The following is a 13,142-nucleotide window of genomic DNA, read 5'->3' as shown; positions in this document are numbered from 1 at the left end:
GTGAATTACCTCCCCAGCTGTGCAGTGACTGAAGAATAATCCTCTTACTCCTAAAAGGCTTCATCTTGGCTAGTGTTGTTCACCACTGCAGGAACGAGACATACTGGAAAGATGCCACTTCAGTTTTGAGGCGGATGGGTTTTACTGTATGTGTTGGTTTGGTGGATTTGGTTTGTTCTCCAGGGTCATTGAGCTATTCTGGCCTTTGGGCTAAACCTGAAAGGACCGTCTGTATATTCCTTCTAAACTAGTTCATTCAGTCCTACTTTCTGCCCTTCTCAATTCAAGATGCTTTTGCCCTTTCAAACATGTGCAGTTGTTCTATCATGAGTTCTACCAGCCAAAACAGAAAATAAAATTTACGATGTACACAAGCAGACTCTCAGTGAGCCTCTTCCAGCAGCTTGGCAAGAAATAAAGCCTACTGGGAAGTATTAAAACCAATGACCATCCCAGACTCTTTAAAAAGAAGTTAGATACCAGTAACCTAATATGTGGCTGTAAAATGTCTTGCTCTGTCTAGGTCTGTGTTTGTCATCATATCAAAGCCTAGAAGTGGTCTCCACTTTGCCTGTATTGGAATTCTTCATTATTCACCACTCCTCCCAAATCTGATGTGATCTGCAAACTAGGAAATCTTGCTTTCTATGTCCTCAGCCAAGTCTTTCATACACTGTAACTATCAGAAAGACCAGGATCTGCCAGTGCAGTCTCCTACAGTACACGCTCCTTTATTAACTTGTCTTTCATCTTGAAAGGCTTCTATTTATGCCTCCTTTCCCCACTCTGCTCCTGTCCTCTGGCCAATTTTCAATCAGTGAGCCAATTCTTCCCCTTTCCAACTCCCCACCTTTAGACATTAACCTCCGACGCGGGACCCTGTCAAACACCGTCTGAAGATCCAAGCCTCTCCTGACTCCTGCTTAGCCTCTTGTCTATGCCGACAGGAGTGTATGTTCTAAAAAAAGAAATTTCCAAAAGTTAGCGAGGCAGAAAAGGTCCTTTCCGGAAACCATACTGGCTATCTTTGGTCAAGCTGTGCGTTTCTCAACAGGCCACCTTTCATCTATTAAAACATTTTCTAAGACTTGTCTTCACCTGAAGGGAAACGAACTTCCCTGCAAGACCCTGGTGCACATCTGGGTCGTTCCTTAAATAATGGTGGGAGGCTGTCCGCCTTCCACCTTTGAGGAATCTCCTGCAAAACACTTCAGCTCTGTGAAGTGCCTGTGAAAACCTTTCCAATTTAGACCCACAGTTCCTTTAACCTCTTTAATAAGAGAGCCATGGAGTAGGGGGTTTGGTACCAACCATCCACTTCACACCCTTCAGCTCCCTGAAAGCTTCGTTTTCTGTGCTCTCTTAGCCTTTGAGGAATAAAGTCTGGTTTCCACCTTTCTACTTACAACTTTGGTCCAGGCAGCTTCTCTCTGACTCAGGTGTATTCTCTCTGCCAGTAGCCAAGCCTGATATTTCTACTTGCCTTTTCTCTACTCTACAGCCAATAGATTAGAACAAAATTAGTTTCTGTCTTTGCAGCCACCCTTTTCTTCCTGCTGACGAGCAGACTCTGGCAGCTTGTTCTCACCTGCTCAGCTCCAATGCCAAAATGTCCCCAATTACCAAAGAATCCCATATATCCTGCTCTGTGTGATCATTCCTACACCATGACCTGCCTCTCCCAGAAGCAGCAGTAAACCTGTCTCCGTGTGCCACTTTACACCCACAGTGAGTCTCCCTGCCTCCAAGGAGTGTCTCAACTCAGCCACTTGTCTGCCATGCCACTTATTGAGATACCTGTGTGCACAAGCAGCTTCCTCACATGCCACACAAGGAGATGAAGATCCTCTGTTGTTACAGAGCTACATAAACAGGCTTTTTCCCAGGCCAATAGGTTGTTCTGCATGATTAGAAAGAGCTGATTTAAACACATTCCCACAGTGTCATGGGCTTGTTACAGTCCATCACGGGGAGTGGCTGCAGTTTGTTTTCTCTGGGTGTCCTCATTGCCCTGGACAAAGACACTACATTTATAAAATGGAAAGGAGCAACATAAACACTTAATTTGGGCAGTTGTTTTTGAGTTTGAGTCATTGCTGGTGCTTAGTGTGATGCAAAAGAAGGACCAGCCGTAAATAATTTCTAAGTCCAGCAAGGACTGAACTCTTCCCAGTTCATCCACAACGTACTGGTGTAGGGAGCAGTAGGAACGGCTCTGCTCTATCTGCCTGACTTCATGTTCTTCCCTCCAAGGCAAGGCAAGGCAAGGCAAGGCAACTCTTCCCTTCAGCTTCCCTTTCACTGTCCTGCACGTAGGTCATCCAAGGCAGACATGGTTCCTCGACATAAACCCTTCCAATCTCCAGGTGAAACAAAGCAGCAATTCTTCTGGCAGCTGGAGGAGCAGAGGACTGAGAACCAAGCTTGTCGCTCTTCATGGCATTGTTCCAGGCAGACAACCTGGCTGACAAAGCTTTACACTGTGGGCTACTCTGAGCAGCAGCCTTGTGAAGAGGAAAAACAGCTGCTCCTCTGGGTTTTCCCAAATTCTTCTGAGTCCAAGGGCTCCCCAGCCCCAGCTGCACCCACCTGGCCAGCCATGGCCTAGGGATGGTTCACTCAGTAGGAAGAAGGTAAGTCAGGCCCCTCACAGGTGCTTTCCAGGCCACCCCTTAGGGGCTGCAGCAGGGACAGGACACGGCATCTCCCCTGCTCTGCTGACCTGGCTGTGAGCTCATCTGCCACTTCAGCTCCAAGCCGTGACTGCAGCAGACTCTCCCTGTCCTCTGGACTGCGCCTCTTTCCCCTTGGCCCAAAAGATAGCCAAGGTCACATTTGCTGAGCTCCAGGCTCCACAGAATCTTTGTTTGTTTCAGACAAGCCAGGGGGAGCAGACAAGAGAGAGTCAGTTAGTGTTATCACAACTAATGCAGCTCATTAGAATTGTTTTAAGCTCTGAGAGCAAATGAATATCTAATGAGATTTCCCCCCAGGTGTAATTAGCAATAAGCTTTACATTGCTCTAAAAATACCCTCCAATTTTTTTGAAAAACTAAATGCAGATAACTGGAAGCTCTAGTTACACTTAATGAACTGAACAAAGCACATTGAAAACTAAGAATATTTTAATTGTGTTTATTTAGCCTTCAGCAAAGGATCCAAGACATTTTCATAATCATCAAATTAATTTCAAAATGCTCCTTTGTAAGTTGTCCAGCCAGCAATGTCGATGTTGATCATATTCAGAGGACTATTTCCTGATCGGACAGTCCATTTACTAAACAATGCATTATTCAAGAAACTGGAGCCATCTCTTCACCAATTCTTCCTCCCATGGGCAGTTTAGAATATGAAAAGAATTTATTGATGCAAGAAGAAACACCGCAGTTCTGGTTAGTGAAAATAATTATGATTACCTATCTTCTTTCTCCATATTTGTCCCAAAAAGAATGGTGAGGAAAATATTCACTTTCTTTAAAATTCCCAAATATTACTAGAGTAGATCTTACCTTTCACATTCACTTCAGTAAGAAGTTGACTTCGTATCAGTGAGTATCTCAAATGACCAATTAATTTTGGCAACTATCAACCAGAGCTGTCTGAAACTCTGACCTTTGAAAGAAAAGAAGCTACAACTTAATACACGTATCATCTTTCCTGTTTAGGACTTAATTCTGATTTTGATTAAACCAGGAAAATACCAGTAAGATTTTGTGTCATGTTTTCTCTGCCTCTGGTGGCTGCTGCCAGGCTTTCAAGATGGAATGTGAAGTGTCCACTTGCCATCAGATACCTCCAACCTCAACCCACAAGCAGAGCTTGAGCCAAAGAAACAAATTCATAGAATGGGAGCAGTGATGAGACCTTTTCTAGGAACTGTCAGTACCATTCTACTAGAAAATTCAAAATCCCACCTAGTCCCTTAGACTGCCCTGCACTTCCATCACAATAACAGACGGCTGCTTCTTCACAGCTTCATCCACATGTCCCTGAGGAAGCACAGAGGAGCAGGACACAGGAAGGGACCACGGCCACTCTCCCTCCCACTTCTGCTCACTGCGCTCCCGAGCGGCCGCTGGAGCCCGGCCGGGGCCAGCCCGGCCCAGGTAGTCACTTCCCATCCATGTCCTTTGTCTCAGTGCTCGCTGGCTTCCTCTGAAGCATCACAAAGGAGAGTTAATTAATTCTGATCACTCCTAATAGTCTTCTAGGTCACAAATTGGTGATTCAGCTTCATTAATTTGATTTCTAACATTTCATCCTTTGCACTCTCTGCCCGATTAGCTTCTTGAAATTTAGTTTCAGTAAATGGGATGAGCAAGGCAGAAACTTCCAAAGAGATTTTCCTCACTGGCATTTGGAGGACACGCCGCAGCGCAGAACCCCCGGACTCGCAGCCAGGGTGCGGTCACCTCAATTCTGCAAACTTCCTGATGACGGGGTGGTGTGGCCAGGCTGCAGTCCGAGTCGCTTTGCAAAGGAAGCATTGATTCTCCTTTCACTCAGACAGGCCTAAATCAGGAAAAGCACCAGCGCAAATTGCACTAGAGCAAGACTAGCACAGGAGAAAAATCAGACCATCGAGTGTCTGAAAAGAAGAAAGAGCTAATTTTTCTGAGAGTGTTTTTAAATAAAAGCTGACATTGATTTGTAGGAGATTATATATACTGAAAAATTCCCCAATCCCTCAGGCATCTACACAGGCAATGTTGGGAAACAAAGGCCATCGTGTCAGCTGCACTTAGCGGAGTAAGGACACTGTGAGCCACCAAATGCTGTTCCTACTCTTAAGGCATTCTTAGACAGGACATTGCTATATGACCCTAAAAAGAAATATTGAAGGTAGAGAAAGTGTATATATTCTACAGTATTTGGGATCTTGGTGGGGTTTAAAACTAAAATACTTTTTTTTAATGACCCAAAGATGATTATGGCTATATTTCTGATTTTCAGATGAGAAATCCGGATTGTAACACAATATGTTTATCTTTGCCTCCCTGTGATAAGTTTTTATTGTATTATTTTGTACAGCTTAACTCCTCCAATGGGTGACCAAACCAACTTCTTCCCTGGGTAGGACCTAGTCCTTCTTCCCAATAAATAAAAGCTTTGGAATACTAAAACATTCTTGCAAATCAATGCTGCATACACAAAAATCATTATTTCAGCTGCAGCAGGGGGAAAGAGGACAGGAGTAACGCCAGTTGTGTAGAAAAGCAGCATATAATTCTGTGACACTGGAAGATTCATGAGAAGGTCAGAGGAAAACTAGAAGGTGTTCCATGGTCCAGGCAGAAAACTGCACCTTTGTTTCCACACAGATTGCTGAGAAGCAACGTCTTCTAGCCCTGAAGCTCATTGTGAACATCAGCCCAAGCCACGGCTTTTCAGCCAGGTTTGAAACAGAGAGGTGTGTGTGGTTTTGCCACAAAACCATGAGGCAGTACAAGTCTGGGGACATTCTACCAAACCTAAGCTAAAGTTTATCAGAGCAGAGCTATGTGAACTCAGCTCCCACCTGCCTGGTGGGTCTCACTGCAAACTCATCACAGAGCTCCAGCTGCAAAAGGGAACAGATTTCTGGGGCCAATGTAAATCTTGGGGCGAAAATATTTTCTAGGAAATTAGTTGAAACATGCAGATGTACACCCAGAGCAGCACAACCTGAGAGAGAAAACAAACCACAGCTGTGGCTGGAAAGCCCCCTGCCCTGTCGGCAGCACAGCTTTTCACATCACAGGAGCCAATGAACAAGTGCTGGAGTGTTCTCACTGCTCAGACATGTGCAACCTGGACCCTTCGCTGGGCTTATTGTTCCCTTGCAAAAGGCCCATTTAGAGCAAGCCCAGCAAGCCTGAGAGGGGAAGGAGGACAATGGCAATCTCTCCCATTCAGCAGCACAGGCCTAGGAAATATTTGCTACTCCAGGAGAGCAGCAGAGGCGCCTTTTCAAAGCTCCCTTTGCTGGGAGGTGAGTGACAGCTGAATCACAGTGCTGCTTTCCAAGAGGCAGACCTCAGTAGCACTGCCAAGAGTGGCCCGTTGTATTCAGAGCCCCGACACAGCTGCAGTTACTGGGAGGTCCTGCCATTGTCCTCCCCCAGCAGAAAGATGTTTCTGTCCCCCCTTCACAGCCCTCCATTGCTGCCCAGTACAGGCAGGCTGAATGAAAATGTCAGCAGCAAGCACGGAGCAGATGTGAAGGGACCATGCTCTCTGACCTGGATTCACCCATCACGTGGGCCAACGCTGTTCAATTGAGAGCTGCTTTGTGAGACAAGTTCAGGGGGATGGGACGCTGCCACCCCCGGCAGCCCGAGCACAGGGCACAGCTCTGACCAGCTCAGCAATGGCCTTCGGGGCAGACTCACAGAAATTCTGCCAGGGAGTCATCCAGGGCGAGATCAGCACCATAAGAGCTTTGCAGGATCTGTGCACTCAGAGTATACTGAAAACTCTCCCTGTCTAATCCCACCCTTAAATTCCACACAGTACACGTGGGTCACAGAAGGTCCCTCTTCTGAAAAGTGACTGTAGGCTTCGAGTCCAAGCTTTTGTAGAAATAAAACCAATAAAACCCAAAAGTTTTAGAAAACATTAATAATATAATGTCTCCTGGAAGTAAGGCAAACAGTTTGTGGTACCATTCTGTCTCCAGAATAGTAAAAGAAAGTTTATTCAAAACAAACAAACAAACAAAAAAGTTAAAATAACTAGTGTAGTTTCACAGTCCAAAGTAAACAAGATGCAGAAAAAGCAAAGCTGAATAAACTGAGAGAAAAATGCCATAGATGTTCAAAACAAATTTTAAGCAAATTTTGTCCCCATTACGTTTGTGACACTTCTTCAGTAAATGCTAGAACTGCAATTCATTAGCCCAGTGCTCACGGTGAGATCTTAAATATTCATCAGAAGCACATCCAAGTGCCTGCCTACACAAAGACTCATCCCTGGCCTGTCCCCGTGCCCCAGCAGAGCAGTCACCGCCTGGGACCTGCCAGGGCTGCAGCCAAACATATGGGCACAGAGCTGAGGAGAGCAGCAAACAGCACGACTGTGGCTGCCTAAGGAAGGAAAGGGAAGGGAAAAGACTTGGGAGGTCTGTCAGCAGGGCAAGCAGTGTGGTCCAGGGGGGATTTTACTTCATTTGGGAAACAACAGGACACTTACGGAAGGGCCTGTGTTCCTGGGGATAGTACAGGAGAGCAGCTGCTTTACACTGTCAGCCAGATCACAGAGAAGTCTGCGTCCAAGGGCTGGATGTGAGCCAGGTGTGCTAAATGACTACAGAGATACCTAAGATACAGGGATGGTAATCTCTCACCAGGTTTGAAATGCAGATGAGGGTCTGCAGAAAGGGCAGCAACACAAATATCTTGGAGCTGAGAAACGCCAACTTTGAAGGGAAATGAGACAAAGCTGAAGGAAATTGGCTGGGATTCAATAAAGCCTGAGAAATGCACAATGGAAGAAGTTTAATGCAGTCAGAAATTACATTAGAACAATTCTGCTTTACAGCATTTTTTGCCTCATCAGAATTATTTTCTTGTCTCTCTCGATCAGTGGCAGAAGCCAAAATTTCACAAGGAAAAAGTCTAATTGTCAAAGTACTAAAAACGTGGGGTCCATGGGATCCCTGACCACTCTCATCCAAGGACGAAGGAGCAGAGCAAGGCAAGCTGGGGCAGGGAGCGGGCGCGGTGCCAGCGGGGCTGCGGGAAAGCCCCGCAGCTCCTACCTGCCCCGGAGGGCTCTCAGGTGTGCAGCAGGAACGGCCGCTCTGGCAAACCGCTCCCGGCAGGAAGGTCAGGGCCGCGAGTCACAGAATAAAACTGGAGGGACGGAGCAACTTCTTACCCACACTTCAAAGCAAGCAAAGTGCCAGTACAGACAGCACAATGGGGCCATTGAAACCGGGGAGTGATAATGGGAGAGGAGGCAGCACCATACAGCTTAAAACCAAAGCAGATTCTTCCCAGAACTCGCTCCCAGAGGCATTACAAACTGAAGGGAAAAACAAGAGAGTAAAAATAGATTCAACTCTGATCCACAGTAATTGCACAACAGGGATAATAGGGATCTCAGAGGTGGAGATCGTGAAGTGGCAGGATTTTAGAAATTAAAACTGTGAGCACCAAGAATTAAAGCAGAACTTGATGAATCTGGAAACTACATCCAAAAATGCTGCTTCAGCTCTGGGCTGGCTGCGACCTTTCTCTAACTTCAAGAAAAGGGCCTTTAAGGATTCCTTCTGCCTTGACAAACAGCCCCTTACCAGGAAAGTGGGGTATGTGCAGTTTATACAAGCACTAAACCCCAGGAGAGGGAAAACCATTCTGCCCCCGCCCCTGGCTGTAAACAGAGCAGACACGAAGCCTCCACCTCTGTCTTCTCCCCAGCTCCGTAGTTATTCTGATGAACTACTGTTTTCCAGCCCGGCAGGATTCTTCCAGCTCGCAGTTCCAGGGGGAGCTCATACTGAACAAACGACGTGTGCTCTAACTTTAAAAGCTCGCTCTTCTCGTGTATCTGTCTTTGTCCTGATTTTATCTGCCTCAAAAGGCAAGATAATTTTGACTAACAGAAAGCAATTAAAATGAGAGACTACTCAGCATTTGAATTTCTTCCAGTTACTGACTGCTAAGTAGGTTAGACATGGAGAGGAGGCCGGGCCAGCAGAGGTGCAGTGGCCGGGCACAGGAGGGCGCAGAGCCCTGCTCCTCACCTGGGCAGCGCCTGGGGGACTCCTGCCAGGGACAGCAACACAGCCAGCAGCCCTCAGCTGAGAAGAGATGTTCTCTTCTCCCATCCCTTGCCAAGAAATTGCCAGGGTCCTCACCACCCAGGGGAGGGCAGATCAGCTCCAAAGAGGACGTGCTGAGTGCAGCTCCTTTTTTCTCTGCATATGGGCAGGTTTGGAACAGGGGTAATCACAGCCATTTTTATGTGCTAAAAAATTGTGACTCATTCTTCCTCCCCAAATCAACCACGTGATGGAGAGAAGAGATATACTTTGTTTTCTCTTTCTTTGCTTTCTGGTTTGTGGTCCATTCGCTGAATTCATTTCATGTTTTAAAACATTCTCACAAAACCACAAAGATTAGAAATATCTTTGATAATGTAAGAGCTCAAATTGCACAAAAAGCCATTTCTTTCAGCATCTGGAAGAAAAAAAAATCCCATCAAATATTGCAGAATTTAGTCATACAATCAACAGGATGCAGTGAGCCCTCTTCTAGCAATCCCAGCATGATCTGAGCACCTTGTTCCCATTAACAGTTCTGCCTCAGGATTAGCTAGGCAAAGTCAGAGAGCAAACCTTCTGCTCTCACTGCTGCCTCCACCCAAGACCCTGAGGAACAGAAGCATGGCTCTTCTTGATTGACAGTTCTCTCACATCTGTAAGAAAATATTTCCAATATTACATGTACTGCTACTTAAAGAGAATCTCCAATCTTCCTGCACCTACAGCAGGAGCACAAGCCTGATGAAGAATGGAGCACTGGGTCTCTCCCAATGTCACACTAAATTTATACAGACCTCGGAGTAGAGGCATATGTCATTTTTCTCTGATTAACACATTTCAAATGGGATCCAGACAAGTCTGATGGAGAGACAGGGTATGGAGGTAAATGAGGTGGTTTTGATTCCAACCCTGGCTTCCATCAAAATGCTGTGGTCTGCTTAGAATGTCTGCGGACATCATTTTACAAGGCACATTTACACAAAATCCCTGGGGGTTTTAAACACTGACTTGCAGCAGGACCCACACTAGAAACCTGTGCAAGGAGACTGCCTGGAGCAGTCTGCCTGCACCCCCAGAAGTGCCGAGACACAGTGGCTGCACCACACCACGCAGGCTGCTGGCAAGGGCAGGCGCTGACTCTGTACTCCCACCACAGGACCTGTGCTGCCTCACTCACACAATGGGGATTTGTTCTTTCAGGATGTTCTACAAGTGCCTTAGGACTAGATTTCTGAAAGCAAACCCTTGCTGCTGGCTTTAGGCTCCACTGCAGCTACCCTGGAGGAAATGTTCCCTTCATCCTGGCTCCTGGAGCAATGCCCAATGCACAAGGCAGCATCTCCTGTATTTTCACTGTCTAGTAAATCCTTCAGATGCTTTTGGCTCACAGTTCAAGCATTCGAACCAGCCTTGTCCCAGGGTAACAAGCTACCCCAGCGTACAAAGAGCAATGGTTTATGCCTTTCTATCTGAGCACACAAGAGAACAGTAGCAGAATGTCACCATTCTTAGCTAATTTGGCACTTCAAGCAAGAACGGGGCTTTTATCTCTTCCTTTTCATTACAACATGGTGAGACAAACATTTGATATCAATAAGTAACTAAGCTGGCTGCAGAGGACAAACAAATAGCTGCAGACGGTTGTTTGGTAAGTGATGAGCCTTTTTGGGCTCGATCACCACCTGTAGGCAAGCTGTGATTCAGACATGAGCTCATGGAGGAGAAAGGCACAAAGCAGACACGCATGAGAGCAGCACCTCATCTCTTCTGGTACCTGGGACAGCAAACAAGTGCAACTCCTGTAAACGCCAGTGGGGGAAGGGGCAGAGGACATTTCTCCAGTGCAGCTCTTTTTTCTACCCAAATTAGTATCTATTCTTTGTACAGGTGCTCCTCCCTATTCCCACCCAAGCACACAGACTGCACTGTGTGATGACATCAGTGGTGCAAAGGCTGCTCCAAATAAATAATTTCATGTCACTGGAGAGAGTGTCTTTCTCACCTGGGTATACACATGAGCACACGCCAGATCACCAGCCTGAAAAGCCTTTCCTTGGCACAGGAGACTTAGTGGCAGCAACACAACAGCTTTGCTCTCATTCACAAAGCCAGGAGGAAAATCACTTGAACCATAAGCTGCTGAATCTGTACAGGGGGGAGAATTTGGTTCTGCTTCAGGGAAGTGCAGCCAGGCTGAGATGCTGCTGAGGCCAGGAAGGAACCTCAGTGCGCCAGCCTGGCACAGCAGGACTGTGTCCGGAGCTGCCTCCTGGCCCCGGAGGGCTGAACCTGACACAAATGCTTCCAAATTCCGACTCCAGTCCGGGACTCTTTGGCCTGACAGCATGTTTCACCTTCAAGCGAAGCTCAAATGTCAGCGAGCCGCTCAGCCAAAGGGGAGCCGGCCCGTGAGCAGCAGCAGCCGGGCAGCGGGTGAAGGGGAGCGGCTCTCCCGGCGCTGCCGCCGGCCCAGCGGCAGCGGCAGCAGCGCCTGAACCGGGCGGGTCTAACCGGGGCTGCCTCGGACTCCGCTACCAAACCCAGCAGCCACTAGATGGCAAACTCACAGCCCGGAGCGCGCAGCTGACCGCCGGCTCCCCCGGGGCTCTGCAATGCCGGGGGCCAGCAGGCAGCGCAGGGCGGGACGAGGGGCTGGCACTCACCGAACGCGCCGGGCTCGGCACGGTCAGCCCCTCCGCGTGCTTCCGTCCCGCCACTGACCTGCACAAAGATGAGCCAGAAACGTGCTGCCAACTGTGTCAACCAGCTCCTGGTGTTAATGTGGAGCTCCAAACATCCCAGGCACAGCTATGGCAGAAGGGACAAAACAAGATTCCAACACATCTACTAAAAACATATTGCTTAAGCCAGAAAAAAACCCTGCAGCCTGCAAATAACACGGCTAAAGAAGCCCAGATTGCAGATGATGTATTATTCATTGCTAACATCTCTGTAAGCCTCCAGCCAATCTCTTTTTCTCCGTGCTGGCTGCAGGAGACGTGGGGGCACTATGTAAATCAGCAGTATCTTGCAAATGACTGTTACATATTAGCTGGGTGGCTCTGAAAAGAAATTAATTGCATGGTAGCCAAAGCTCTACACAAGCAATTGTCTTTGTCTAGCAAAGTGGCCATTTGTATTTTATCTCAGCCTGTTATTATCCTGAATCAGTTCTTGAGCAAAGATCTAAGCTAGACTGGGTAAAGCACTCCTCACTCATTACATGCCAATAATTTTTCTAAGTAGAACTCCTTCCCAGGAGCTGGAGTCACAATGGGCACTGCAATGTGCCGGGGGTCTGCAAAATGTCTGGGTCACACTGAGCCAAAATTCCAGCCAAGATGCTGAAGGCAGCTGCCCACCCCACACCCAGAGAGATGGATAGCCAAAATTGCTGTGCATCTGCAGGAACACAAAGGCACCAATGCCACGGTAATTTTACAGAAAGCTCTGAACTTCTCCTTTAGCTGCAAGGGGAAACATCTCTTGCTGCAAAAATAATAGAAAATAGATACCTTTTTATTTGGTGGCCAAAAAAACTGTGATGTTACCATGCTGCTGTACAGGGCACAACAAACTCTGAGGTAGTTCATTTCCCTTGTATGCTGTAAGCACAGTAGTTACAGACTGTAACACAGAGCTGATCACAACAAATTTCATTTTCATGCCAATTCAAGTTAATGCTCCCCAACAGTAGGTTTGTTCGTGCACTCAAAGTAGCAGTAATCCTGCAAACATTACTGAAAATATTTTCCTCACCTGATGATACTATTTCATGCCCGTTAGCAAATTCAGCTGAAATATAGTGGATCCTACTGATCCCTGGTTTTGAGTGTGCAAAGTCTGTCACAAGAAGAATTCATTTCCAAGATTACACTTTCACAGAACTTATTTTTCACCATCAGTGCTCAATTACAGAAACTCCAGTAGATCGGGGGATCACAACAGACAAGGTGTGCTTTGCTTGTGACACTCACAATAACCATCTGCTCCTTGTGGCTATGAATCTCAGCTCCAGAAAAAGATATTTTCATTGATCCACTTTCCAAGAATCCAAAGGGAGGTACTCTGAGGTCTATTCATGTGGTTCATCCGTATATACCCTCTCCGCTTTGCCTTTTTCAATTACATGAATTTACACTGGAAAATTTACATCTCCTGAAAGTGTGCTAACCAACAACACATTGCTCCCTTCTGCTATCCTGATTCTGCTGTTTCCCTCATTTCCATCCGCTCCTTAAAATTGTTGACCCATCTCATGACATGTCCGTTATGACCAACATATTTGATCAGTATGTTGCAAACCTGAGCACTGCACTTGCCCATTTAATGAGCAATATTTTAGACATTTCCCAAACTTCCTGTCACCAGCATTAGCTAACACACGAGCGATCCA

The sequence above is a fragment of the Passer domesticus genome, chromosome 18 (assembly GCF_036417665.1).
Source record: "Passer domesticus isolate bPasDom1 chromosome 18, bPasDom1.hap1, whole genome shotgun sequence".
In the NCBI taxonomy this organism is placed as follows: domain Eukaryota; kingdom Metazoa; phylum Chordata; class Aves; order Passeriformes; family Passeridae; genus Passer; species Passer domesticus.
The sequence above is the reverse complement of the archived record's forward strand: the minus strand, read 5'-3'. Positions refer to the sequence as shown.